The following is a 27,450-nucleotide window of genomic DNA, read 5'->3' as shown; positions in this document are numbered from 1 at the left end:
TATTTCTCGCACATCATTTCCCGACTCCGGCACTTTACCCCCGGGGATTTCCCGTCTATAGGCCTCTTGCTGGTCTATCTCCGTCACTGGTTTATTTCGCTCCTTCGGAGCTGTCGTCGCACCCGGTAACCAAGTGCATCAATAAGACCTCTCTCGCCCCCATTTCACGGATAATTATACGGATGTATAGGGGAATGAACGAGGAGACCCAACGGAGCCACTCGATTAAGCAACCATTTCTCTCCGCAGCAAGGCTCGACCCCCCCCAGGATTGAACATTTTTATTGCAAACGCTAGATTTTTTTTATCCTGTGCAAGACCGGAGGCTCTGATTATGCGAGTTTACAGCTGTGCCACCACCACTGAGGCAACATCCACAATAGTTTATAATGAAATGACTTGAAAGTGGATTCGGATGAGCAGTCTGCTGTCTTATGAATGTCATCCAACCGCGACACTATTACAAAGAACTTTGATGCCATGGCTCCTCTTGCTGAATGGCCACCGAAATCTGAAGTATTAATTACAGGCTCTGATAGCCAGCACATCCACCTAGCTGAAGTGGCAGCTGCCACCGGCAATTAACAATTGACCTCCCCATGCCAGACCTAAATCCACCGCAGAGCAGAGGACGTGGAATATGATGGTTTGTACTGCTGCTGAGCACGGCACAAGAGGGAGTAATATCAAACTGACCCTGGATCCAGGAGGGAACAGTTCTAACGAAGGACACACACCATACCTGAGACTCTTTTTTCTTTACAAAGACCAAAAACCTTAGAAGACTACATTTACTCACTAAGCCCTGAGGAAGTCCACGGAAGTTAGACGAAACTCATTGGCTGTTTTTTGTTGGAAAAGAAGAATAAAGAAATGTTTGTGATACAAACAGTGGATGAACGAAATTACTTTTGGAATTGGTGGTGCAATCCACACTCGTGAGAAAGTTAACATTGGTCTTGGTGACTACTCTCTGGAAACAGCGGGAGCGGTGCAGGTGCACACCGTATGAACTAAATACGTATAAAACTGGACTCTTTGTGGGGGATTGTCCTTTTGGGGGACGTGCATCACATGTACACTGAGGTGTAGATGTTTGGCTTGCTGTTTCACTTTGAGATTTTAAATCCACTAGTACTTACCTTGTAAGCTTTCACTTCTGTACTATACTCAGTTTACTATTACAAGGAAACGCCAGATAAGAAACCATCCTGAAATTAGATCTCATTATGCTGGTAATAGCTAATGAAACACTTTCTGTAGAGAACATTCTACGTGAGCGATCAAGGGATCGCAAATCTGCAACTCTTTTGCAAGATATCAAACATAACAGCATTGTTAGTTTAGCGGATAACTGCTTGCGGAACAAGCATTTATTATCTGGTCAATTTTTCACGCTCTTACTGATGATATTTACGGCCCACAATACTTAAAACCTGGGATGTGGAGAACTGGACATCTGAATACCTTTCAGACGTTTGCACACCACCGGGTGGTCATAGACTGGCTTACCATCCACAGGAAGATGTCCTGCCGAAACTGCAGATCTAAAATTATTACTTATGGACAAGATGCTCCTGCCAGGTGGCGATTACAATCGAGCGCTCTATTCTAGCGCGCCCGACGCTCGCCTGACGGGCCCCACGCGTGTCATGGTGCAAGTGTGGCACGCAGCCAATGCAGCTATGGGGTGGAAGGACCGTTTGACCCGGGCGTCACCACTATACGCGTCTGAGCGGTTAGGCTCTCTGTGGACCTCTAAGGGCTTTGAGAAGTGGGACATAATAGGTATCAGTAAAGTGGGGGATCTCTGGACGAGGGGAGGATTTAAAACGTTCGATATGCTGCAGACGGAATTTCAGTTGCAGGGCAGTGAATACTTTCGGTATTTGCAGGTCCGTTATGCGCTGGGCTCCGTCTTCTCGGACGTTGCCTCCATCCCGGAATATTCCCCCCTGGAGGATAGAATGCTGGATGGGCACGTCCCGGACAGCACGATCTCACTGATATACAAAAAGCTGATAAATGACCGCTCGGGCCTGTTGACTGCTCTTCGCGCGGCTTGGGTTGCCGACGGGCTGGAGTTGGACGACGAGGACTGGACCTCCGCGGTGGCCTCCCCGAAGGAGGTGGCCATACCGGCTCGCCTTCGCTTCGTCCAGCTCAAGATACTCCACCGGGTCTACATGACGGGGCCAAAGCTTCTGCGTATGGGCTATGCTGGAGATGGGTTGTGTAAGCGTGGGTGTGGTGCTTTGGGGACCTTTTTGCATATTTTGTGGGAGTGCCCGGAGGTGGAGGGGTTCTGGCGTGGTGTACATGAGGTGCTGCGACTGGTTACGCATGTGGCGCTGTTGCCTGAAGCGAGGAGATGCCTGTTGAATGTGTGGGAACCGACTGATTACTCGGCGCCGCAGACGTGGTGGGTGACTCTGGGATATATGATAGCCAAGCGTGATATTGCTCAACTGTGGGGATCCCAGCGGCCCCCGACGGTCTCGGCCTGGAAAGAACACATGGACTGGTGCATGTTTCGAGAAAAAGTGGTGTATGTGGCGAGGGGTAAGCCTGGGACATGGGTGAAAGTATGGGGCCCCTGGAACGCCTACCGCGGGGGTATCTGTGCACCACCGTTGCTGCCTGATACCTCGCCAGCCCCATCCCCCTAGCCGACTCGTTCCCCAGCTGCCGGGCATTGGGTTCCCCCAGTCCTCGCTCTGCTCTCTTCCCCCTCTTCAGACTTTTGTGGATAGTTGGGATCCCCCCTTTAGGGGAGCACGTGCTGCTATTTCCGATTGTAGGTTGCCTTGTGGGTGTGTTTTTTTTTTTTTTTTTTTGTTGTTCTTAATTTAAAATGAAACCGTATAGTGGGGTCTGGATGATGTGGCTTTTGACGTTGTTACCTCCTGAGCACTCTCCTCTGCAACGCCACGTGTTCCATAAATGTATGTCGTATGTTCCTGTCATTGCTAGCGGCCGGCCGGAAGGTTGTAGGCCCATGCTTGTATACTCTTGAGACTTGTAATAAACGGTTTCAAAAAAAAAAAATAATAATTATTACTTGACCTGTAAGGCATACCAGCAGATACCAAAGAAGACAAAAAAATTATACAACAATAAGCCCCAACAGGATCTACACTTAGTTCCTGGCTCTAACCACACCAGCACCTTCATGCTGATGCATAGGGTTTATGGGTACAAGCAGACTATGCCTTTCTGATGAAGGCCAAAGTGTTCTGCGAAATGCCTGGCAAACTCCTTCTACCCTGCAAACCTTCCATGCCAATAGAGAGAGGTGTCTCAAGAGAATCAGAGGATGAGGCTGTCCCACTGAGTCAAGCAACGGGTTCCAACAGAGTGAGATCAGCAATTGACAAGCTAACTTGAGAAGTACTGTGAACAATGCCTGCACTTTCCATAATGGAGTCTCTAGAACAATCTCTGCCTTCTGACTACTCACCTGGGAAAGAACTCTGGGAATCATCACAAAAGGAGGAACATGTAACTCAGGAAGGGAGACTGGTCCTGGAGAAAAGCATCCGTTGCTTGGGCCTTTGGTTGCGGGTGCCAGCGGAAAAATGCAATGGTGCGATCTGGCGGTTGAAGCGAGAGGTGAACAGATCCATCTCAAATTCTCCAATCACTGTAATCTCGGAGGTGGCGTGAATGCCAATCCGTAATGGTATTGCGTTAACCCAGGAGATACTCTGCCACATCTAAAATCCGTTGTTGGAGACAGAAATGCCAAAATTCCTTGGTCATCCCCGCGAGAACACAGGATTTGGTTTTGCCTAATTTGTTGACATACCACACTGCTAAGATGTTGTCCTTCTGCAGTAAGATGCAACAGTCCGTCTTCCCTGGGGAAGGACTTCTTATCGTGAAAGAACCCGCTAGGAGCTCCAGACAATTAATGTGTAGATTGAGCTCCGATTCCAACCAGCGGCCTCCCGTGGAGATCGGCTACATCTCTGAACCCAGCCTATACCATTGGCATCCGATTAGATAATTATCTCCGGAGAAGAGCCAAAGATTGCTTTGCTGTTCCAGGCTTTCATGTGATCTAACCAATATGTTGGATGTTGAGCCGTTGAAGGGCACTGTAGTGGAGTGGGCTCAGGAAGATTGCTTGAATTGAATAGGCAAGTAGCTCCATGATTCGGGATATTGATCTCAATGATATGGTCTGGCTGCACAAAGCAGACTTCAATTTCTTCTTGATAGTCCGGATTTTCTGAGGGAGCTTCAATAGTTACACCACGACTGAGTCGATCTGAAACCCCAGAAACTCTATGCGCGAGTCAGACTAAGAACTGACTTCTGGTCACTGATAATGAACACCAAGTCCTGTAGCGGCTGGATCATCCATTCCAGATGTGTTAAAACGGTCTGAGGATCTTGTACAATAAGAATGAAGCGGTCCAGGTAAATGATCAAGCTCACTCGCTTTGCTCGAAGAACCACTATGACCGGCCTCATTATTTTCGTGAAGCACCAAGGTGCAGAAGATAGCCAAAAGGGAGAACTTTGAACTAGTAACACTGTTCCAACCACAGGAACTGCAAAATAAATGTCGACGAGGGGAATAAATTGGAGTGGTCAAGTAAGCATTTTTCAGATCGAGACACACCATCCAGTCCCTTTCTTGAAGGATGTCTGTCAGCAGATGGATGCCTTCCACCTTGAAATACCAGTAGATAATCCAGGCATTGAAATCTTTCAAGTTCAGAACGAACGTGACTCGCCATCTTTCTTCTCTACCAAGAAAATGGAGCTGAGAAAACCGTGAGGGTGAGTAACAACCAAACCTATAGCTCCTTTCTCTAGGAGCCTTTCGGAAGTGATGAAATCTTGTTCTTATTGGGAAAAATACATTTTCTTGAGCTGGGAACTCTTATGAGGGGTATCGTAGAACTCCAACTTGTACCACTGCACTGTCTCGAGAATCCAGGAGTACCGAGTAAACATTTGCCAATTGTTTAGATAAAGACTGGTTCTGCCCCCCAAAGTTACCTCTCAGAGAGGGTTAAGCCTCACCCGCAATTCCTGATTTTTGAGAGGATTCTTGTGACCCTCTGTGCTGCCCTCTTCTGAAGCGGTTCCTTCAGCCATGGGACCTTGAAGGATAAATGGTGGTGTTATAGGTGGTCTCTTGCCAACCACCGTGCCCTAGTGGGAATAGTCATGATGTGGGCCATGATAAAATTCCCAGCCAGAGAAACTCCCCATTATCATTTTTCTTTTCAGTTATATAAAGCACAAACCTGAGCGCTTCACATGAGCACCAGTTGCATTCCAACGGACACCTTCATTTATTTTATTTTAGGCACAAGGAGATTAAGTGATTTGCCCAGCTTTGCTGAGTGTGCTATAAGCCGACACAAACGTAGCCAGGTCTTTAACAAAGGGGGTGCCAATAAGACGACCTTGGGCTATGCGGCCTGCCTCGGAGGATGCCAGTTTGTTTAATGTGGAATCAATCTTCATGAGGATGGAGTACCTGCGTTCCGTAGAAATTGCGCAGTTTGCGTTCCCCAGAAGACACATGGCTTGCCCATCCCATCAATTGTTCTTTTTGCATTTGTCACCCCAAGTGAGACGGGTATGCCCAGCCATGGGTCCCGTGCTCTTCATGCCACTGGAATCAAGCTAGTCCGGCTGATGAGGGGGGATGCCCCAAAACCGGTCCCAGGATGCTTGTTTCCAGTCCAGGGAAGACCTGGCCTGGCAGTTCGGGCTGGACTGTTCCGATGGGGAACAGGGTCAAGACTGATTTGCATATGGCTGAATCTGGACTGGAATTGCACGGGGAGCAAAGAAAACTATGGATTTAGGCCCAGATCTCTGTAGTGGGGTAAATGTTTGACATTGTGCAGCATTCTGTCCATCTATTGCTCTTTTTGCAACCCACTAGGACATCAGGATCAAGGGGGTGGGGAGGAATCACTGAATCTTTGGTCTAAAAAGCCATTTCTAGGACCAGTGACATCCAACAACTTACACTGGCAGTTGTCCCAGGCTCTATGCAGACCCTTATTGGGGTCCTTGAGAACTTTTTTAAAGAAATGTAACCGTAGTGGGATCCACCTCAGGTGTTTCGGTCACCTTGACGGGAAGGTCTGGTCTGGGGCATTCTGAATGGAGGGGAGCCCTTACCTCCTTGTCAAAGGCCTGGCATATATGGGTTTGTACAGAGTCAGCCACCTCTCGCTGTGGGAGACAGCTGTTTCGGCGAGGTTGGATGATGTTGCCTGGCTCAAACTCAAGAACTTTGGGGAGTTTTTGGGATTCAGTGTGGGAACCTTTGCGTCTCTTTTAACAAGGTCCTGGCTCGTCCTCCTGGTCAGAACTGCTGGAACCAGAAGAATCAGAGTTGTCAAGTTTGGAATGTGAGGATGAAGAGGAAACATTGATGGGAGAGGCACAATAGTCATGGTCACCCGAGAGGGAGCTGGCCAGTTTCTCGAAGGCCACAGTGACGGGGCTTTTCACTGATCTGCCTTTGCCTTGGTGATGTACGGAGAAGACCTCTCCTTCAATCAGAATGGGGGGGAGGGGGGGAGACACGTCAATATCCACCCTTGCTGGTTGGCGTAGCCCCAGAGGCGATGGGCAATAGGGACCAGAGCCCTAACTAGTGCTTTGTTTATTGACTGTCGGACACTAGAGTCCAGTGCTTTGAGCAAAATCTGCCACAGAGAGAGCCCTCAGGATCAGAGCAGTGTTGGTCAATTTCTGCCTCAAAAGGAGCATACAGGGCCGTAATGGTAGAGAATAGTCACCAATAGTACCTCAACGAAGGATGATAAGGCTTCTGAGAAGCAAGGGGGGGAGGGTGTAAATGAACCAAACCACAATCATTCACCAAAATATATTAGTGTGTGAAAGGAGCAGCTTGAACACACACTCGGCAGAAGCCTATAATTATCATTTCAACACTGGGAAGTAATTTAGCCTCAGGGCATCACAGTAGGGTAACCAGATTTTGAGAAGCAAAAACCAGAACAGGCTAGACATAAAAGTAGGACTAAAGCCTTCAACCTTACTTCTATGTCTGGCCTGACCCGATTTTTACAACAACAAAAAATCTTTCCCCGTTAGCTATGGAAAGACTTCTAGCCCCTACCCTGCGTACCCCTGCTCTCCTCTCTGTCTGCAGCGGATGTGAACCTGCGCTGCCTGAAACAGATGCATTATTTAAAGAAAGCATATCTTTTAATTCTCCTTTGCAGGATGACTATGTCCTAAAAACCGGGACATGAATTTAAATTTAAGGAAAGCATCGGGACAATCTTCTGAAAACCGGAACTGTCTAGGGAAATGCGGGAAGTCTAGTCACCCTACATCGCAGGGGAGCACACGGGAGCAGAGAGGCACAAGCAGAGTTGTTAACACGCCACAGATGCCTTCAGCTTAACCCTTTCACTGCTAGGCGTTTCCCTCCCCTCGTGCTAAGCCTTTTTTTGGCTATTTGAGGTAGTTTGCGCTTAGGCCCCTGTAACATTTTGACCACATAAGGTATCCACGCTAAATTTGTGTCTTTTCTTCCAACATCATGGGTATTTTAAAGGTACCCAGGGTTTGTTGATTCGCTTGGAGGGGACCCAGAAATTAGCCAAAATACAGACAAATTTTGTTTTGGGGAGGAAAAATTGGAAAAAGGTGCTGAAGATGAAAGCGTCTGGTTTTTCCCTGCAAATGGAATCAACAAAGGGTTTGTGGTGCTGAAATCACCATCTTCACAGCTTTCAGGGACAGACTGACTTTTGTCAGAAAACCAAAGATTTTTACACAGTTTTGGCATTTTACTGGGACATAGCTTATTTTTGCTTTTTTGTGCTTTCAACCTCCTTCCAGTTAATGGTAGAAATGGGCATGAAAGCAATAATGGATCCCGGAAAGCTATACATTTCTGAAAAGTAGACAACATTTTGAAACTCAGCAAGGGGTCATTTGTGTAGATCCTTCAAGGTTTTTATTTATAGAAACTAACAGTTAAAAACAGGAAAAGTTGAAAATGAGTTTAAAAAAACAGCCATTTGTGCCAACATTTTCACCTGTAACTTCTTCTAAGTATGACAGATTTTTTAAAGCAATATACCGTTACATCCACTGGACGCTTTTGGTTGTGGGGATGTATAAAACTTGCAGGTTCACCAAGAACCCGAAGCCAATAACTGAGCATGGCCTTGCAATAGTTTTTTATTGTGTACCTGGTATATAGCAATCCATTTGGGAAAATATAAACAGTGAAAAAGCGGTATGAAAGACACCTATGTATTTCTGACATGGGAACAAAATATAGAGTTTAGAAACAATAGCTATTTGCACGGCTCTGAAATTGTGGGTACCCATACTAGCGTGTGAATTATAGGAAATTTTTCAAAGTGATTTCTTTTTTACACATTGTCTTACATTTGGAAGGCAGAAATCCATCGAAAGTCAATAGGTAATAACAGTTGCTCTAAAATTCTGTGTTCCCCTAAATGTCCCGATAAAAATGGTACCTCACTTGTGTGGGCAGGCCTAGTGCCCTCGACAGGAAACGGCCTAAAACGCAACGTGGACACACCACATTTTTACCGTGAAAACTGACCCTTTTTTTGCAAAGTACCTAGCTGTAGATTTTGAACCCTAGGTCTGCCGGCACCTAGGGAAACCTAGCAAACCTATACATTTTTGAAAACTAGACACCAAGGGGAATCCAGGATGAGGTGACTTGTGTGGCTCTCACCAGGTTCTCTTGCCCAGAAACCCTTGCAACCCTCAAACGTTGTCCCCAAAAACATTTTCCTCACATTTCTGTGATGGAAAGTTCTGGAATCTGCGTGGATCCACAAATTCCACCCATTCCGCATTCTTCAAAGTCTTCCGATAAAAATTGTACCTCACTTGTGTGGGTAGGCCTAGTGCCCGCGACAGGAAACAACCCAAAACGCAACGTGGACACACCACATTTTTACAGTGAAAACTGACCTTTTCTTGGCAAAGTGCCTAGCCATAGATTTTGAACCCTAGTTCTACCGGCACCTAGAGAAACCTAGCAAACCTATACATTTGTGAAAACCAGACACCCAGAGGAATCCAGGATGGGGTGACTTGTGTGGCTCTCACCAGGTTCTGTTACCCGGAATCCTTAGAAAACCTCGAACTTTGTAAAAAAAAAAATAAAAAAAAAAATACATTTCCCCCACATTTCTGTGATGGAAAGTTCTGGAATCTGCGTGGGACCACAAACTTCCACCCACCCCGCATTCTCCAAAGTCTCCCGATAAAAATGATACCTCACTCGTGTACCAGGACACTCCTTTCTCATTAATGCATGTACATGCACTTTGTTGCTTTGCTGGGGTGGGCACCTCCCATCTTGCTACAGCAAAGTAAATGTTTAAAATAACCACTGGCAAAGCCAAGATGTTTGCTCTTTGAAACTATTGGATTTGGCATTAATGAGATATTGCAATGGCTCAGTGGAGGGCGTTCCATTCTGTAAGCGCAAGATTGCATCACCAGGAGCACATGTGCCTACAAAACGATACAGACACCATTCCCTCTCAGATGCCACTTAGATTTGTGTTTTAAAATCCAACTTTCCGTTTTTTTATTTTAATGTTGCATTTTCTGTAAATGCCCGCATAGGGTGAGGGAGCAATGGAGGAGCATATGGGTGAAATCAAATGGGGTGGGGAGGATAAAATAAAATCAGGTGGAATGGAAGGGAAAAGCAGCACATGAGGGAGGGAGAAACACAGGGGGGTGAGGAGTGCTGGCAGGGAGAGAAGCACATGAGGGAGAGCAACACAGAGAGGGGGGCAGGATTTGGGAGAAGGCAAGGCAGATGAGGGAAGAGAGCTAGAAAACACATGCACACTTCATGAAGTACTTAAAAAACAAAATGGAAAAAAAAGTTGGTTTGTAAAAGCGAGCAGTGGATAACTACAAGTCAATTCAACAAAAGGATGTTAAAAAGGCTATGCTCCAAGGGAGGAATAAACACAAGAAGTTTAAGGAAGAAAGAAAGCCATCAAATAAAAAATAAGCACACGAAAGTGACAACAAAGTAAACCAATTGAAGCAATGGGATAGCTCCAAGCTCGCTGGAAGTTCTATAGAATATCTTTCACAACCAGACAGCCGAAATCGGTCTGGTAGGCTTGACCTAAAAATACATCCAAAGCACTTGGTTATGTCTGCGCTGCGACACCTCATCTGGCTTTAGCCTAAGGTGAAGCAAGGTAAGGACACCACACACGGCCAAGATACCTCCTGTGATGGCCTCCTAAACATAGCAGTTTTGTGGAATGTGTCACAGAAGGAGAACTTTTTGTGTACTAAAACCAAGTGAATCAGACAAGAGAGTGTTCTATTTCATATCGGTACCCTAATATAGGTTTAGAGAACATCGTACTCTTTCCCTACATCAGCTCCCCTTCATTTCATACTAATGAGCCTTATAAGGACGTAACTCCAAATAAGGGCAGAATCCCTTATAGGGACTGAATGCCTTATAAGGACTGACACCTTTTAAGGACTAAACCTTTCACCTAGTTCTATGACGAGGGTGGGTTCTGCCCAATCAATATTGCTAAGACGTCATCCTTAGCACATATGAATAATTTATGAGTACACTCACCAGGGGGGCATACTTCACCTCTCCTATCTACGCACAAAGGTTTAATCCCCAATGTCATCCTCATACTGAACAATGGGTAACATACGTAAATAGACTGTATAAATACAGCACCTCTTGCTATCAGTAGTCAGGAGGGAACCGAGACTTCAAGGCCGACACACTGACCAGAGACGCTGCGGCTCCGGCATGCCATCGCTCCAGCTGACAGTGGTCTAACTATCCCTGATGGGGTGTCCAACTCAAATACAGGACGAAGTCCCACACTCTCACTATTCAGGTATCGGGGTTCGACTAAATCCTAGCAGGATTCTTGGCTCTTAGATTCTAGGCTATAAGGGTATTAGGCTCATTAGCTCTTTCGCAGCTACTTACATGCTAGGTGCACTCAGGTACATCTAGTCAGGCATCTTAGGAGACCCACAGTTTATTATCAACAAATGCGCAGGTCCTGCATGAAGGGCACAATACGAACTACACTACAAGGCGCCCAACGTGGTCTAATGGCACCCAACCGTTTGGTTTGGTTTGGTATATATTTAACAGTAGAATCTGAGTAGCTCAGTCGTGCTTATTCTCAGAGACCCTACTTACAAAAACCCAGAGACGTCTGGAGTGAGTGGGAAGACACTCCGCCACAGCTGAGTAGGCGAGATATCCTATATTTTGGCTGTTGGTTAATCAAGATTGAAGGAAATATTCCCAAAATTTTGCATAAAACCTTTTTCATAAATTCCTTGGACAGTTATTCCGTGTCTAAAACACGATGTATGCCCAAGAATGAGACTTAAATCGACTAAATCAGTCTGGTGAGGAAGATGCCAATGCAATACAAATTGCAGCCAAAGTTAGACAAACTCTGACAGTTATACTTGTCAAACATGGGTGATCACCCAGAGAAGGTGCAGTAATATTCGTGATAGAGGCACACGAAGATTTCAAAACAGAGGTATTCTACTCTTGGGTTACATTCCCAGAAGCAGATGCTGTAACAAAAACTTTTCATTATTACACACATGAAGAAGTTCCAGCAGCCTACACTCCGTTTGAGGAGACTGAAATTCCGCTTACCTACCAAGAACATATTTTCTGGTTTAATGGCGCCCTACCCCATACAAGAACAGCAAGGCTTGGTCCTTTAGGAAGACCAGGAGCAACATGGCCGATATTAGCGACCTATGCACCACATCCAGACATTGACACAATGCCAGGTGATGAACTGCTTGTTCAACACAAAGAGTTGATAAAACTCTACAGAAACATGACACACTTCGTCTTAAGGACACTAGCAGTCCAACCAACAACAATTACACCAAAAGCAGCTCCTGCACAGAGCACAGCTACTAAAATTACTCCACAAACATTACACGCGGTAATGGGCAAAGTGCCCACAAAACGTGAACAAATTCCTTTCTGGGTAGCTCAGAAAATAACCCAGTTAGAAGCAGTATTCACAAATACACCCCCATTTGAAAAACACAGAATGTGAACAATCTGTTTGCCCATGGGGATTACACCACAGTTAGAGGATTGCACCTCTTGGGGTACAGTCTATGCTACCATATATACCAGAACTAAGTACTTCTTGGTTCTTATCTTTCAGACCAGTCTTTGATGACTGCATCGTACCGGTCTTCCGATGCTTGTTCTGTGGAGGAGAATGCAAGTTAGACATCTGACACCTGACACGGAGACACCAGCAAACTTAGACTCCACGCTGTCCCATGCACGACTCTGTCCCCAGCGCATTCCCATATTGACGCATGCCTTCCTTGAGGAACCGCAGGTGCCTTTCACGACTGAATTGAATTTCAGCTCCTGCATTGGCACAGAGGTATCGAATTCAGCACCGGCTATCTCCACAACATCTGTTGGTAGCAAGGAGTTTCATCTATGCACACTTGATGTGCTGTGCGAGGTATTGCAGTGTTTGTCCCCTGCTCTAGCAGACAGCGATGATGTTATGTCTCTGAGCCAGGACTTCTAATCTAAATCTGGCTCACGGTGTGCTGGGAACGAATTCAGAAATTTTCCTTCCCCTTTTCAAAATAACTTTTTCAAATTGACACTTTTAAATGAGCATAGCCTTCTAAGTAAGCTTGCAGTAGTTCAACTTGTGTAATCGAACTGATTTAGAACTGTGATTTGCTGAACTTCACAACAAAAGTCAAACTTTAAGAAAGAACATTTATCCCCTTGTTTTTAAATTGTTTTGAAATGAAGTTTTAAACGTTTTTAGAAACATTTTAAATAACTTATTGATAATATTATGCACTGACACCGTTATAAATGAATATCTCGAAATGTGTATTATTATTATTGTTAAGTATAAGGAGGAGTGGATGTTATATTTCATATCGGTACCCTAATATAGGTTTAGAGAACATCATACTCTTTCCCTACATCATCTCCCCTTCATTTCATATGAAGGAGCCTTATAAGGACATAACTCCAAATAAAGACAGAATGCCTTATAAGGACTGACGCCTTTTAAGGACTAAACCTTTCACCTAGTTCTATGACGAGGGTGGGTTCTGCCCGATCGATATTGCTAAGACTTCATCCTTAGCACATATGAATAATTTATGCATACACTCTCCAGGGGGGCATACTTCACCTCTCCTATCTATGCACAAAGGTTTAATCCCCAACGTCATCCTCATACTGAACAATGGGTAACATACACACTTAGACTGTATAAATACAGCACCGCTTGCTATCAGTAGTCAGGAGGGAACCGAGACTTCAAGGCTGACACACTGACCAGAGACGCTGCGGCACCGGCATGCCATCGCTCCAGCTGACAGTGGTCTAACTATCCCTGACGGGGTGTCCAACTCAAGTCCAGGACGAAGTCCCACACTCTCACTATTCAGGTATGGGGGTTCGACTAAATACTAGGGGGATTCTTGGCTCTTAGATTCTTTGCTATTAGGCTCATTAGCTCTTTCGCACCTACTTACATGCTAGGTACACTCAGGTACATCTAGTCTGGCATCTAAGGAGTACGCACTTTATTTTATAAATGCATTTTATATTCATGTATGTGTTCATGACTTTTGCAAAATGGTAGAACAATACTATTCCCTTTTTATTCACTGTACTGCTGGTTCTATATCTCCGCTACTGTGTTACAGTTGTAGCAGCACATTTGTTTTACATGAGCAGAACAATGGTACAATGAATTCTCATTGTAAACACGCCAGTCTGTTTTTTCTATGTATCTCTCTGAGAGCAAAACAAGCAAGCACAAGTGACTGGGTGAAAAGTAGTAGATTGTTTACACGAGTCTGAGGAATCAGGGTTTGTTGTGTTCTGATGCTGCCAAAAACTAATCTCTCTGATAGAAGGAGGTTCTAGTGTCACTGCGAGCTAGCTAATGAGAAAACAGGCTAACATACTCAGCGGGCGTGTACAGAGTCAGTCTGCCACCAGACCCACAGTTTATGTCATCCACAAATGTGCAGGTCCTGCATGAAGGGTACAATAGGAACTACACTACAAGAGTCTCCTATTCTAGCTTAAATTTGTTGAACATGTGTAGTTAAATGACCAGCAGCGGCCCGTCCCCTGCTGAAGTGGCAGGGTGAGCCAGAGGAGGGTGCTGGGAAGGGGGGGGGGGGGGGGAGGGAGGAGGACAAAATAATAATTTAAAAAAACCACCCCTGATCGGCGCCACCCGCTGCATCTTCCCGGCACAGGCTCCCACAATGCACTGCAGCCAATCCTGACACTGCATTAAAGCAGCGTCAGGCTTGGCCTGAGCGCTGGGTCATTGCACTCCCAGGCAGACTGGGAGCCTGTGCCTGCTTTCTCCAGCCCCAGCAACGCCACTGGGGCTGGAGAAAGCTTCACTGCGCATGAAGGTTTGGCCAGCCTGTAACGGCCGGCCAAACTGTAATGTGCAGAGAAGGGACAATGGGGTGCACTACCACTCCCCCCCCACAGTGTCATCCCCCTGGACCCACCCCCAAGACTCTTCAAAGTCCTGGGGGATTCAAATAAAACAGGTTTAAAACCAGTTACCAGATTTATTATAGTAGTTTTTGTGGGTGGTGGCGGGGGGGGGGGGGGGGGGCGGCGGTGCACCTCCACCCTAATGGAGGGGCCATCTCTGTAAATGACTCTCTGGTGTCTCAATCTTTCCCCGTCTCTGACAGGATGATTTGAGCGTTTACTGATCAAACAAGCAGTGCCTGACCAATCACAAACTCCAGTCCCAGCAAGGACAACTCAGCCTTCTATTCTTCCTACCTTCACTACATAGAGTACCTTAAAATTCGGCATTTCTATCTACAGAGGCATGCAGCATGAAGTAAAATATAATCAAAAAGTTATCATCAGTACAGTGAATCACAAAGAAATGGTAGATCTCAGAATGCACATACCCAAGAGCACATTCAGTTGAATTTATAACTTATTACTATATTCACCTAACGTTGAAATGTGGTGTATTAAAATGGATGCTTTGGGTTAAGAGAAATAGGGAACACCCTAAGTGTGTGGTGTACCAGCAAACTAGAAAATCTACATGAGTAGCCTTCGGGATTGTTTTTTTTCCTGCCCATGAAAATACATTTCCATATGAAGACTTCCCTTGCGAAGCTTTCTGGATAACGGGCAGTGTTCTATTCACGTTTCCATATGTTGGGCCACCTAAGCATGGTTTATTAGGTCTATGTTTTGAAGTGGGAAAATTCACTGCTGATTCTATGAATATCCAAGTTCAGAATTTGTAGGTTCTGCCCTCATTTACATAGACAACTCTGCTAAGATACCCACCCACTAGGGGTGGTATTATGCATAGTGCCACCAAAGCACTGTGGTATTATAGAAAAGGCTGTAAACGTTTGCGCGGTCCAATGTGTAATGCTGATAGACTTCCGTACAGGGTATCCGCGCCATTTTCAGAGGGCTTTTCCTTATGTGCAAATGAGTGAATCACCTTGCATCTGCACCCACACCATATAACGGATGTTATGAACCCCCCCCCCATCATCAAGCAGCATACAGTTCACAGCTGACAAAGTTACATAATAGCAATAGTCTTTTATGCCTGACAAATTCCAGTAACTTTAATATGCATTTGTTTACAAGCTGCAGTCCATGTCTCCAAAAAGTTCAGTAGCACTGGACTGCTACTACATTTTACATGAGAGGGCCTTCAATGTATCTAGGATTACATCAGTACTAATTTTGACCCCACACATGAATGAAACATACCCTGGAAGGTTACTTCGATCTTATTTAGCTGCTGGTTGATATAAAGCTTTATATCCAATTTAGGCTGGGCTCACTACTCTTGAATGCATTTACAAACTCATGGCTATGTAATGCTGCTCAGAAAAAGGGCTGTCTCTGTTGTTATGCTCCAATTGAATCTATCGGCCATGCTCTCTTTGGTTGCCAAGCATACACCGGGGCTAGAGAAAATGGTTAATCCCTATCTGCAAATAGCTTGGAACCAGAGACCATGGTGTAGCTTTACGTATTTTAAAATCGGATACAAGACCTGTTTGTTTGTGCACTAGCAAGGATTTTGGGGCACATGTGGAGAATCAGAAGGAAAGCTCAAAAGTTAAATCTATTATCCTTTTCAACAGGTCCATAGTACGCTTTTATAAGACATTATTAGTAGGGAAACTTATTTATCTATGCTTTTATGGAGGGTAGTTAACAGAGCAATCCCTTTAGATCTAAAATGTCAGGTCCCTAGTGGAGGCTGAAGTTCTATTTCACTTACTAAATGTGAACCTTTTATTGGTATAGTTTTTAGATGGCTCTTATTTTTATGAATTAAGATATATGACCGGATTAGTTATTATTCTTTTCAGTGAAAACAATGAATTTTTGTATATGTAATTTTTACCGGATGTATATATGTATTTTGCACTTTTATGGTCTGACAACCGAAATAAAGTTTATTGAACTGAACAACATACTAATGCTACTCTCTGTTTGAAATAAGATTTCCCTTGATTTAAGGGAAGAGGAACATTGTGCACTCTTTAAAAGAATACGGGAAAAGCACTGAAAGTCAGGTTTTTCAATTTGTGAGCGGTCAATTCTATGTCAGGACCGGAGGCTCCGATTATGCTTCTCAATCTTTACTAGAAGCTCACAGCAGCCAATGAAAACACAGAAATAAACCATGTGACAACCATAGAGTCTCTTCTATATAAGGTCCCTGTCAGCCCATAGAGTCCTCTTTCTTTGCTGCTCCGCAGCCAGTTAAGTGCATTTCACATTTTCTCTTGATGACTGTATGATCGCAAGTTGCCTTTATTGCTAAGCGTTTATTGTTAGCATCGCGCTGTCTTTTACGCGCTACTGCGATCTAGACGTTGTCACTTCAGCTGGTGAGAGTGTCACTGTGTTTTCTGCGCGTCGCGCTGCACGCGCCTACCGGCTTCTCCCTCTTGTTAACGTTTTAAATATTTACCTGCGCGCGCGTGTGTGTGTGTGTGTGTGTGTGTGTGTGTGTGTGTGTCAGCGGGGTTTCCCTCGCGTCGCCGGTAATAGTGGAGCAGGAGGTTGAGGAGCGGGGATGCGCATCGGTTTGACGCGCAGTCCCCTTTCAGCTTCTACGAGCCTCAGCCAGCACGCATGCGCGGCGGCCATATTTGTCCACATTCGTCTTTGGACTTCAATGAACGCCGGAGCAGCGTTTTTACATGCTTCTGACCCGAGACTAGAGCGTTTTGGCACCAAAAAGGGTCGTTTTTGCTCCTCTGACGCCCCTGATGTGTGTTCATTCTCAGGGGCTGTAAAATTGAGCATAGGCTTTGCCTAGAGTGGGGTTTTGTTGCAAGCCCTCCCTCCCTCCACATTCTAAACTTATACTGAAGGTCACCTGTGGGTGTCTGATTAGGGCTTGCTTGGGGTTACCACTCCCCCTGACCTCATATTGGAATATCTATTATTGGTGGTGAATAAAGTCACTCACGTTCCTCCAGGGTCATTTACTGCACTCGTGCTGAAATCATGTCTGAGTACTATGAGGAGGAATACTATTACTATGATGAGGAACCCTCTGGGTCGATGGAATATGACCTCGTTGAGGCATTGGACGCGGGTGTCCAGCAGTCAGTAAACTCGGCTTTGGTGAGGGCGATTGCGCCCCTAAAACGCCACCTTTGCTCTTATGCACAGCAACAAGGTTGGCTGCCGGCGTCTGGCTCCCGCATTAAATCTGGGGGTAAAGGAAGGGCGAACCCACACGCCACGGATTTCGCTAAATTGGCCAAGTCAATGGCGGAGCAAGAACGCTCAGCTTCTACTAGGGAAGCTACGATTACTGAAATTTCCCAGGAAGATGATGGCCACGATACTTCCCCGGATCCTACTTCTGACGAAGAAGAATCCCCTCGACCAGCCAAGAAGGCACGGAAGGGAAAGCATGCCGGTCCGTCCACGTCGCCCAAGGTTCTCACCTTTGAACCGGCGGATATTATCCACCCTAACTCTACATCCTGGTTGCCGTCACAGGAAGTGGCGGACTATGTCCAGTCTCATTTACGCCAGGCATTTGATACAGATGTGCAAACTCGGCTGAGGTCGGAATGCCCTAGGCCAGACCTGGCGGACAAAGTGGCGGCTACCCCGGAGGTGGACCCGTCAATGTTGACATATTTAAAAAAATATTCTAAAGATCCCAAGAAAGGCCTAGATAGGTCCTGGCGGTCCTGCCAGGAAAAGCTGCTGGACGTTATTGGTCCCCCGACAAAGATTTTAGAGATGGGCTTTCGGGCCAAAGAGTCGGCCCTCTTGATTAATCCGGACGAGCTGATTGGCTGGGCACAGCAGGCAGTGTGCCAACTAGGCAATGCTAATTGTGCGCTGTCGACGGAGCGGCGCCGATCCATCCTCCTGACATTAGATCCCAGGTTAGCTGAATTGGCCACATCCGAATCAGGTCCGCTGGCCCAAGGTCTTTTGTTTGGTCAACCTTTTTTAAAGGAGCTAACAAAGTTCGTGGCCACCTTCAGTGGGCTGGACAAGGCCCAAGGTTCTTTGAAGCGGGCTTTCCGCCCGGTTTTCAGCAGGGCCGGACGCTTTCGTGGGCGCTCGTTCGGCCGGGGCTACAATCAAGGCGCCCAGCGTGGTCAGCAAAGAGGAGGTTACCAGGACAATTCTGCCAATACCTCCAACTTCTACCCTTCCCGCCGTTCAAGGAACAGATTCCGCAAAGGTGGCAGATTTGGAGGGAACTCCAACAACCAGCATGATGCCGCAAACTCAGGTGAGCCTGGTTCCTTTTTCGGAGGTACTTTTGGGGGGCAGAGTGGCGTCTTTCTAGACAAATGGCGCGAAATTTCGCAAGATGCATGGGTGCTGCAGACTGTACAGGGTTACAGGTTAGAGATGTACAACTCCCCTTCGCAAGAGTTCCGCCCGCTCCCGCTGTCTTTTTCCCAACAAGATCGCGCTTTCATCACGGAAGAAATCAACTACTTGTTACGGAAAGGCGCGATTGCGCCTTCCGTGGTGCACCCTCATGGCTTCCTGAGCACGGTTTTTCTAGTGGACAAGAAAGGAGGCGGATCCAGGTTAGTGCTGAACCTCAAAGAGTTCAACTCGTGGATTTTTTACAGGCACTTCAAGATGGAAGGCATCCATCTATTACGCGATCTCCTCCAGGAAGGAGATTGGATGGTCCGGTTGGACCTCAAGGACGCGTATCTATCCATTCCCATTTTTCCCCCCCCACAGGAGGTTTCTTCAGTTTATCTGGGAGACAGTTTGTTACGAGTACAAAGTCCTTCCATTCGGCCTCTCGTCAGCACCGTGGTGCTTCACGAAGCTTCTGAGACCGGTAGTGGAGTCTCTCAGGGCTCGAGGAGTCCGCCTCATAATATATCTGGACGACATAATAATTTTGGCGTCCTCCCCTCAGACAGTCCAAACACACCTCCACTGGGCGATACATCTGCTGCAGAGTTTGGGGTTCATCGTCAACCCGCAAAAGTCGATGTTGGTTCCCTCGCAATCCATCGAGTTTCTAGGGTTCTTGATAAATTCTCTATCATGCCAGCTCTTGCTGCCAATGACAAAGATAAAGTCAATCAAGAGGGAACTGCGAATTGTCCTTCGCAAGCAAACAACTTCCCTGAGATCGTTGGCCCGCGTGGTGGGCCTGCTGTCTTCCTCCATCCAGGCGATCTTCCCAGGCCCCCTTCACTACCGGGCCCTCCAGCGGCTCAAGATCCGACATCTCCGAAAAGGTCTCAGTTACTCAGAACAGATCCCTCTCTCAGAAGAGGCGAGGCTGGAGATGGAATGGTGGTTAAATCACATGGAGGCCTGGAACGGCCGAGCGCTATTTGGAGCGGCACCGGATGTGATAATCGAATCGGATGCCAGCCGATGGGGTTGGGGAGCCCGTTGCGACACATTGACCACGGGTGGTTGCTGGTCTTCGGAGGAATTGCGCTTACATATCAATTGCCTAGAACTATTGGCTGGTTCCTTTGCGATCAGATGCCTTTCGCCACAGAAGGCAGATTGTTGTATCCTCCTCCGGATGGACAATATATCGGCAGTACACTATGTCAACAAGTTGGGTGGTACCAAGTCGAAGATGTTGGCGGAGATCGCCAAAGATTTTTGGCATTTCTGTCTACAGAACAGAATTTCGGTGGTTGCAGAATACCTTCCCGGCTCCAGCAACCAGGTAGCAGATTGGAATTCCTGCCATCTGCAGGACTCCAGCGATTGGAGGTTGTTACCCACGGTGTTTCGACGCCTGACACAGGTTTGGGGACCTTGCCTGATAGACTTATTTGCATCGCGACTGAACAAGCAAGTTCCCCAATTCTTCAGTTGGAGGCCGGATCCAGAGGCGATAGCCACGGATGCCTTCCTACAGCAATGGCCGACATCTCTCTGCTATGCGTTCCCTCCGTTTCTCATGATCCCCAGGGTCCTGGCGCGGGTCAGGACTTTTCACGCGGAACTCATATTGATCACCCCTTTGTGGAGGGCTCAGGCATGGTTTCCAGTATTGTTAGCCATGAGTTGTGCGATTCCGATCCTTCTTCCACGAGTGCAGAACTTATTGCTGGACCCTCTTCAGAATCCTCATCCCTTGGTGGCATCGGGCCAGCTTCCACTCGTTGCTTGGCGGGTTTCAGGGACAGATGGAGTGTCCCGGGCCTTTCACGCGAAGCTAACAACTTCATCAAAGAGGCCTGGTCGGACAACACCCATAAGAGATATTCCTCATCTTGGAGGAGATGGTGTGATTGGTGCGCTCAACGGGACGTGGATCCCGCTAAGGCACATGTCTCTTTAGTGGTCAACTTCTTAGCCTCCATGGCTTCCTCCGGTTTAGCGTACAGGACGGTCAACAACTTCCGGTCCGCGATATCGACGGGACATCTACCTTTAGAAGGTAAACCTATAAGAGAACATCCTCTGGTATGTAAATTGCTTAGAGGAGTCAGGATGGTGAAACCTCCTTGCCCAAGGTATTCTCATCTCTGGGATGTCTCGGTGGTCCTTAGATTTCTTGAAGCCTGGCCTTCCAACAGATTCTTATCTCGGAAGCAACTTTCGCCAAGTTAACTATGCTCCTATGTTTGGTTTCTTGCAAACGGGTGTCTGACGTACGGGCACTGGATTTGGCGGGGCGTAGATTTACCCCGGACGGTGTGCATTTCATTCTATCCAGGAGAACCAAGTGCAACACCACTTCAGTCACATATCCAAGTTTTCCTACTAATCCTAAATTGTGCGTAGTGCAATGTATTAAGGATTACGAGGTAAGTACTGAAGAATTTCGTACTAATATGCAAGGACAGTTGCTTATTGCTCTGCAGAAGCCATTTCGCCCAGTGACTCCAGCTACTTTATCTAGATGGATGCGTTGGCTCATGGGCGAAGCGGGAATTGACATCTCCAAATTTGGAGCGCATTCTGCACGCGGAGCCATGGCTACGAAAGCATATTCGTCAGGTGTCAGCCTGGTGGATATCATGAATACAGCTGACTGGTCTAATGAGAGTACTTTCAAAACATTTTACTATAAACCCATTGTGAATCTTGCGTCAATGGTGGTGGATCAGCTTTGAACAAGCATAATTGGAGCCTCCGGTCCTGACATAGAATGAAAAATTTGCGAACATTCGTGACAAGGATTTTCAATTCTATTAAGGACTCCACGCTAGTTCCCCTATCGGTAACACACGACCAACTTGTGGATGCCGTTTTGCCCAGTCCTCTATCCCCACCATCTGAATCGGGGTTGGTGCAACAACAAGCCCAGGTATCTCCCATTCCCATTCCCATCCTATGCTCAAACAGATTCTCTCCTCTCGATCCACACACTAGCATTACCACTATATTGGCCCCAGAGGAATGTATGGCATCAATTCCAAGTGAAAGGCCAGCCATTGGCCCTGAGGCGGGACATTCCGAGTCGATTCTGTTGGCTAGGATAAAGAAGTTGGAGGATATGGTGGCACTACTGACCGTGAGGCTGGACAGCCTAGCCCAGGGTCAAGTTTCCCCAACCATGACCTCCCCTGCACTTCCATCACGAGAGGCCTATGTACCCATTGGGAGGGATACACAGGGGCACACAAATCATACCCTAAATACTTGTTCAACCCCATCCCAAGATCATAGTATAAGGGGGCTTGCTAAGAAGAAGGCCACTAATGTTAAGGCTGGATCTTATGCTGACATCACGAGAGGTGAGGCTCGGAATGTGGTACCTGACACTAGATCTATGTCAATGGATCATCACATCCATACCATATTCTCTCTGCCCCGACCATCTATCGTACCACCCCCTCATAGAACCACCTTTGGCCCTCGTCCGCACCACCGATCTATTAGGACCAAGGTGTACATGACCAACGTTCCCAAACTAACCAGCCAAGGGGGTTATGAATGTAGGGATTCACTACTCAATAAAGCCATTCATTGGTTGCGTTATGTAAGGGGGTGTAGATCCATCATTCGTGACGATCTGTTTAGAGTAAATAGGATTACCAGGGTAGATGCTCAGGCGGACTGCCTTGAGATCGAACTCAGCGATCCTTCCCTAGCAGAAAATCTTCTATTACTGGAACTTAGGACATCTCCGCCGGAGTCTTCCTCGATCCAAATCCGTTCCTCCCCTTCTTGGTCACACTTGCACGAGTCCGGTGATTCAGGTCTCAGACAGGTCGATTGACTGATTTTTAACCACCCAGATAACCCTTCTCCTGTCCCGGAATGCCTCCACCAAGTGGACAGCACTGTTTTAGATCACTCTTTGCTTATGGATTTGGGTGGGGCTAGTAGTGTTAGTTTGGATCCCCCTCAACCATTAAGAGAAGCCATTCCCTCATGTGAGGTGGTGGATGTAAATAAAGATACTCCCCCCCAATTGTCCAAGATCACTCCGTCTTTTATCCTGGAACATTGCGGGTCTGGAAAAAAATCTCGCTGACCCCCTTTGGAACGACTTTATCAATAAATTTGACATTCTCTTATTCCAGGAGACATGGAGCCTAGTCCCCTTTCATAGGACAGGCTATACTACCTTTCATGCCCCTGCCAGTAGTTCACCCAGAGGCAGGCCATCGGGGGGACTCCTTGCCTGGGTCAACATTCATTTGAATTGGTCTGCTAGAAATCTTGCAACTTCTTCCCAGGACATTCTCCATATTTCCATTGCTGGGCCAGACTGTAATGTTGGCCTGGAGATTTTCAACGTATATGCCAGAGGAACCCCGGGCGGACAAGCAAGCCCCATCATATCCACTTTGGATACTGAGCTTACGGCCATCACCTCTGCCGCAGGCATAATTGTCGCAGGAGACCTAAATTGTACCTTTGAGCCACTCTGTAATGAGGACATCCAGGGCACCAGGGATCTGGATGCCAAGTGGGAAATCCCCTGCCTAGGTCTCCCACCAATTAAGAAACGGTCTCCTAGAGCCATACAAATCAATGCTCTGACTCTTGAGCATAATCTGAGGGCAACCAATGGCAGGTCCAAATCTGATCTAATGGGAGCCCCTACCTTCACCAGAACCAAGGTGCCCTCGCGCATTGATTACATATTGCTGGATGTCGGTTCCTGGGGGGACCTTATTGACATGGAAGTGGTCCAAAGATGCGAAAGCGACCATAACCCCCTGTCCATGCACTTTCTGTGCAATCCTGCCCTTATTTCTACCGAGCTTGTTAGCACGAAGACTACCCGGATGAGGGAAATTGTCCCCTCCAACTGCAATCGGCGCCTTAAATGGCATAAGGTTGCCGAAAGCGAATTGTCATTGGAGGGCATCAGGAAGATCATTAATGATAACATCTTATTACTCAATGATGTTCCTGACACTCCCCCCTCTCCTGCGCATTCTTCAGAGCTCAAGGAAATATATCTTTCAACCGTGGACAATGTAAGTGAGTTCTTCCAGGCTAAAATATCTCGGGGTGGTAAGCGTCCACCTCCTAAGGGCGAAAACCCGTGGTACTCCAATGAGTGCAGAACACGGAGGCAGGACCTCTCGAAAGCCCTAAAATCCAAGGTTCAGAGCAATATCTTGTCTGCAAGAAAATTATACTACAGGTCTATCGCTTTAGCCAAACGAGCATGGGAAGAATCTCATTGGCAAGAACTTAAATCTGCTGCCCTGCTGAAGGATGCAACATTATTTTGGGATCTTATTAATGTTGGCACAAGGAGGGGGGCTGATCCATTACCGAACCATATCTCGGGGCGAGACTGGTTCGAGCATTTCCAGAAACTATACATGGGTGATGCAGGGCTTATTCCGCATGAGCATGAATTAGAGCCCCCAGTAGCCCCATCTGAGAACGAGCTTTTCGGCCTCAACGAGGTTCTTACAGCTATTGCTTCAATTGCGCCCGGTAAAGCAGCCGGTCCAGACGGCCTCCCGGGTGACCTCATGATCCACGAAAAAAATCTTTGGGCTCAATTTATCTGTAGATCCCTAAACCTTATAGCAATTGGCCACCCTGTACCCGAATCTTGGAAAGGGGCTGAGGTGGTGACCATCTACAAGAAGGGGGATAGAGAGGATCCTGCCAACTACAGACCGATTAGTCTAATCGATGTCATTCAAAAAGTAGTTGGCAGGGTCCTCCTTACACGGATGAAGGGATGGATTGATGAGGAGGGTGTTTTGTCCCACTTTCAGGCTGGATTTAGATGTGGTGTTGGCACAATGGATCAGGTATTTAGACTCTGCCTGATCCATTGGAAAACTGTAATCATCGAGAAGGGTAGCCTGTATTTGGCTTTTATAGACTTAAAAACAGCCTTCGATCTGGTCCCCCGTTCCAAGCTCTGGCAAGTTTTGCTCGATTTAGGAATCCCTCCCTTGATCTTGTCTCTTGTTAAGCGTCTGCATGAAGACAACTTTGCCAGAGTAAGGTGGGGGGGCCAGGGCCAGCTCACCGAGAAAATAGTTGTCCAGAGAGGAGTACGCCAGGGTTGTGTTTTGGCGCCAACCTTGTTCTCTCTCTACATAAATGGGGTGGTGGACCATTTGAGTGAGGACTCGGCCGATGCCCCAACCCTGTGCGGGGAAAAAATACCAACTCTACTATTTGCGGACGACACCCTCCTGGTCTCCAAGAGCCCTATGGGCCTGCAGAAACTCCTCGATCGTTTTACCTCGTTCTGCGTAGCCAGAGGCTTGGTTATTAACATAGCTAAAACCAAGCTAATGGCTCTGGCACCATCTAAAAGTTTTAGGAATAAATTCAATTTGAATGGTAGCCCGCTGGAGCTAGTAGAGGCCTTTGATTACCTTGGGGTAAGGATGAATAACAAATTAAAATGGTCACCCCATCTGACCAAAATGGTCCTGAACCACAAACGGATTTCCGGGGCCATAGCGAGGCACCAGAGACTCTCCTACAGTCGACCTGTAGTCCCAGCTATCAAAGTATATGAGGGCAAGGCTCTGCCTGGGTGCCTATACGGGGCGGAACTTTGGGGGTTTGACAATCTCTCTGAATTAGTAAAATCAGAAAATAAATTCTTTCGTGACTTAGTTTCGCTCCCCCCATCCACCCCTTTAATCCCTCTTCGTCATGACCTTGGGAGACACCCAATTAATGAAGTGGCGAGGCTGCGCCCTCTGTTATACTGGACCCGGCTTATGAGGTCCTCTGACCTAAGCCACTATGCATCCGGTCTAAATGAACTGATAAGATTGGGTGCAGGCCACAAGGTTGGTTGGGTGTCCAACCTGAAGAAACTAGTGGTCGAAATTGGTCTGGACCAGGCTTGGGAGAGCCAGATGCCCCCGCCCAAACCTTTAGTGAAAAGGCTTTACTGGGACTGGATTTCTGCTATTACCATCAAAAATCATAATGGTATTCTGTCGGAGAGATTTTTGGATGTTAAGCCTACCCCAAGATTGGAATCCTTCCTTGACCTCATCGAGTCCCCGGGGGACAGAGTGCTCTACCTAAAATTTAGGTATGGCACACTTCCCCTCCGTGATTTCCAGAATGGTTGGAGCGGCCAGTCGGGAAACAACGGGGGCTGCCCGGGCTGTGCTTGCCCCACGGAATCTATAGCACATTTTATCTTTGCTTGTAGGGCATACAGCCAAGCGAGGTCTAGGTGGCTAAAACCAGTTTGCATTAATTTGGGCTGTTCATCCCACCGGGTGGCCTTACGCATTTTAACTTATGAGACGCTTATCCCAAGTGTTACCTGTGGTACAGCAAAGTTTTTATGACATGCATGGAGGATAAGGCAAAGGCTTGTCAAGGGAAAACTAGCTTAATAAACTGTTGTGAGCTTTGTTTACCGAGCTCCCTTGTTCTGGATGGGTTTTTAACTATACTGCCATGTGGTTTTTATGTAGTATTTTGGCTTGATCTATTTTTAGCCTTGTTTTAGCTTTGCTTCATTTTTATATTCAGCTATGAGAACAAGAAAACTGACCAATTGCTGATATGAATTTTCTGGTCTTTTTAAATATTAACTTGTGATGTTTTTTTGTAACTTTTATGATTGATATTTTATTAATCGAATAAAGTGATACAACAAATATTAAGGACTACGGAGGCGAGGATTATCCCACCCAGAGATACACATTGTTTGAGGCAATGCTTTTTATTCATCATGCTTTGCACATGGTATGTTATGATGCTTATATTTCATCATGTGATGTTATTGCTTATGCTATGGATTTGCATTTCTCTGTGTACTGTTTTCCCCCCCTTTTTTTCTCATGCTGTAATGTTGCTTTACTGAGCACTCTGGAACAGCTTTTATGGGGTGTTTCCTTTCCTTTCTTTCAGGTACAGACAGCAAGTAAACTGGACTATAGTTTATCGGTGACTGGATGACTACCGTTCGGTGCTCCGTTCACGAGCGAGTTTGTCTGGATCGGCACCGTTGGGTTTACAGTTCCTTGGTTGGAGAAGGCCCTGGCTATCGGTGATCCTCGAGAGCAGGTCGTGGATGGACTTAACTACAGTTCCAAAGAAAGAGGACTCTATGGGCTGACAGGGACCTTATATAGAAGAGACTCTATGGTTGTCACATGGTTTATTTCTGTGTTTTCATTGGCTGCTGTGAGCTTCTAGTAAAGATTGAGAAGCATAATCCTCGCCTCCGTAGTCCTTAATAGAATTGAAAATTCTTGTCACGAATGTTCGCAAATTTTTAATTCTCAGCACAGACAAGAGCGGCAACACGGACAGACTCCTCCTCCTCCAAGTCTTCGGAGTCCTGCTGTTCTGAAGCCAGCAATTTTAATGACCTTTCCTATTCAGAATGCATACGTGGTTGTCACAATCTAAACTTACCAAACATTCAGAAGCAATGTCCAATCATG

General features: G+C 46.6%; 1 protein-coding gene across 1 annotated transcript in view; it reads left to right on the top strand.

Moving 5' to 3' along the window:
* LOC146772776 (uncharacterized) overlaps positions 1 to 27,216 on the top strand; it is a 209,792-nt gene extending 182,576 nt beyond the window's left edge. The window contains exon 7 of the transcript XR_014972283.1: positions 26,912 to 27,216. The gene's annotated coding sequence lies outside the window, so the exon portion shown is untranslated. The remainder of the gene's footprint in view (positions 1 to 26,911) is intronic.
* The last annotated feature ends 234 nt before the right edge of the window (positions 27,217 to 27,450 follow it).

Source organism: Triturus cristatus, chromosome 12 (assembly GCF_964204655.1).
Source record: "Triturus cristatus chromosome 12, aTriCri1.1, whole genome shotgun sequence".
In the NCBI taxonomy this organism is placed as follows: Eukaryota; Metazoa; Chordata; class Amphibia; order Caudata; family Salamandridae; genus Triturus; species Triturus cristatus.
Note: the sequence above shows the minus strand (reverse complement) of the source record. Positions and strands in the feature narration are given on the sequence as shown.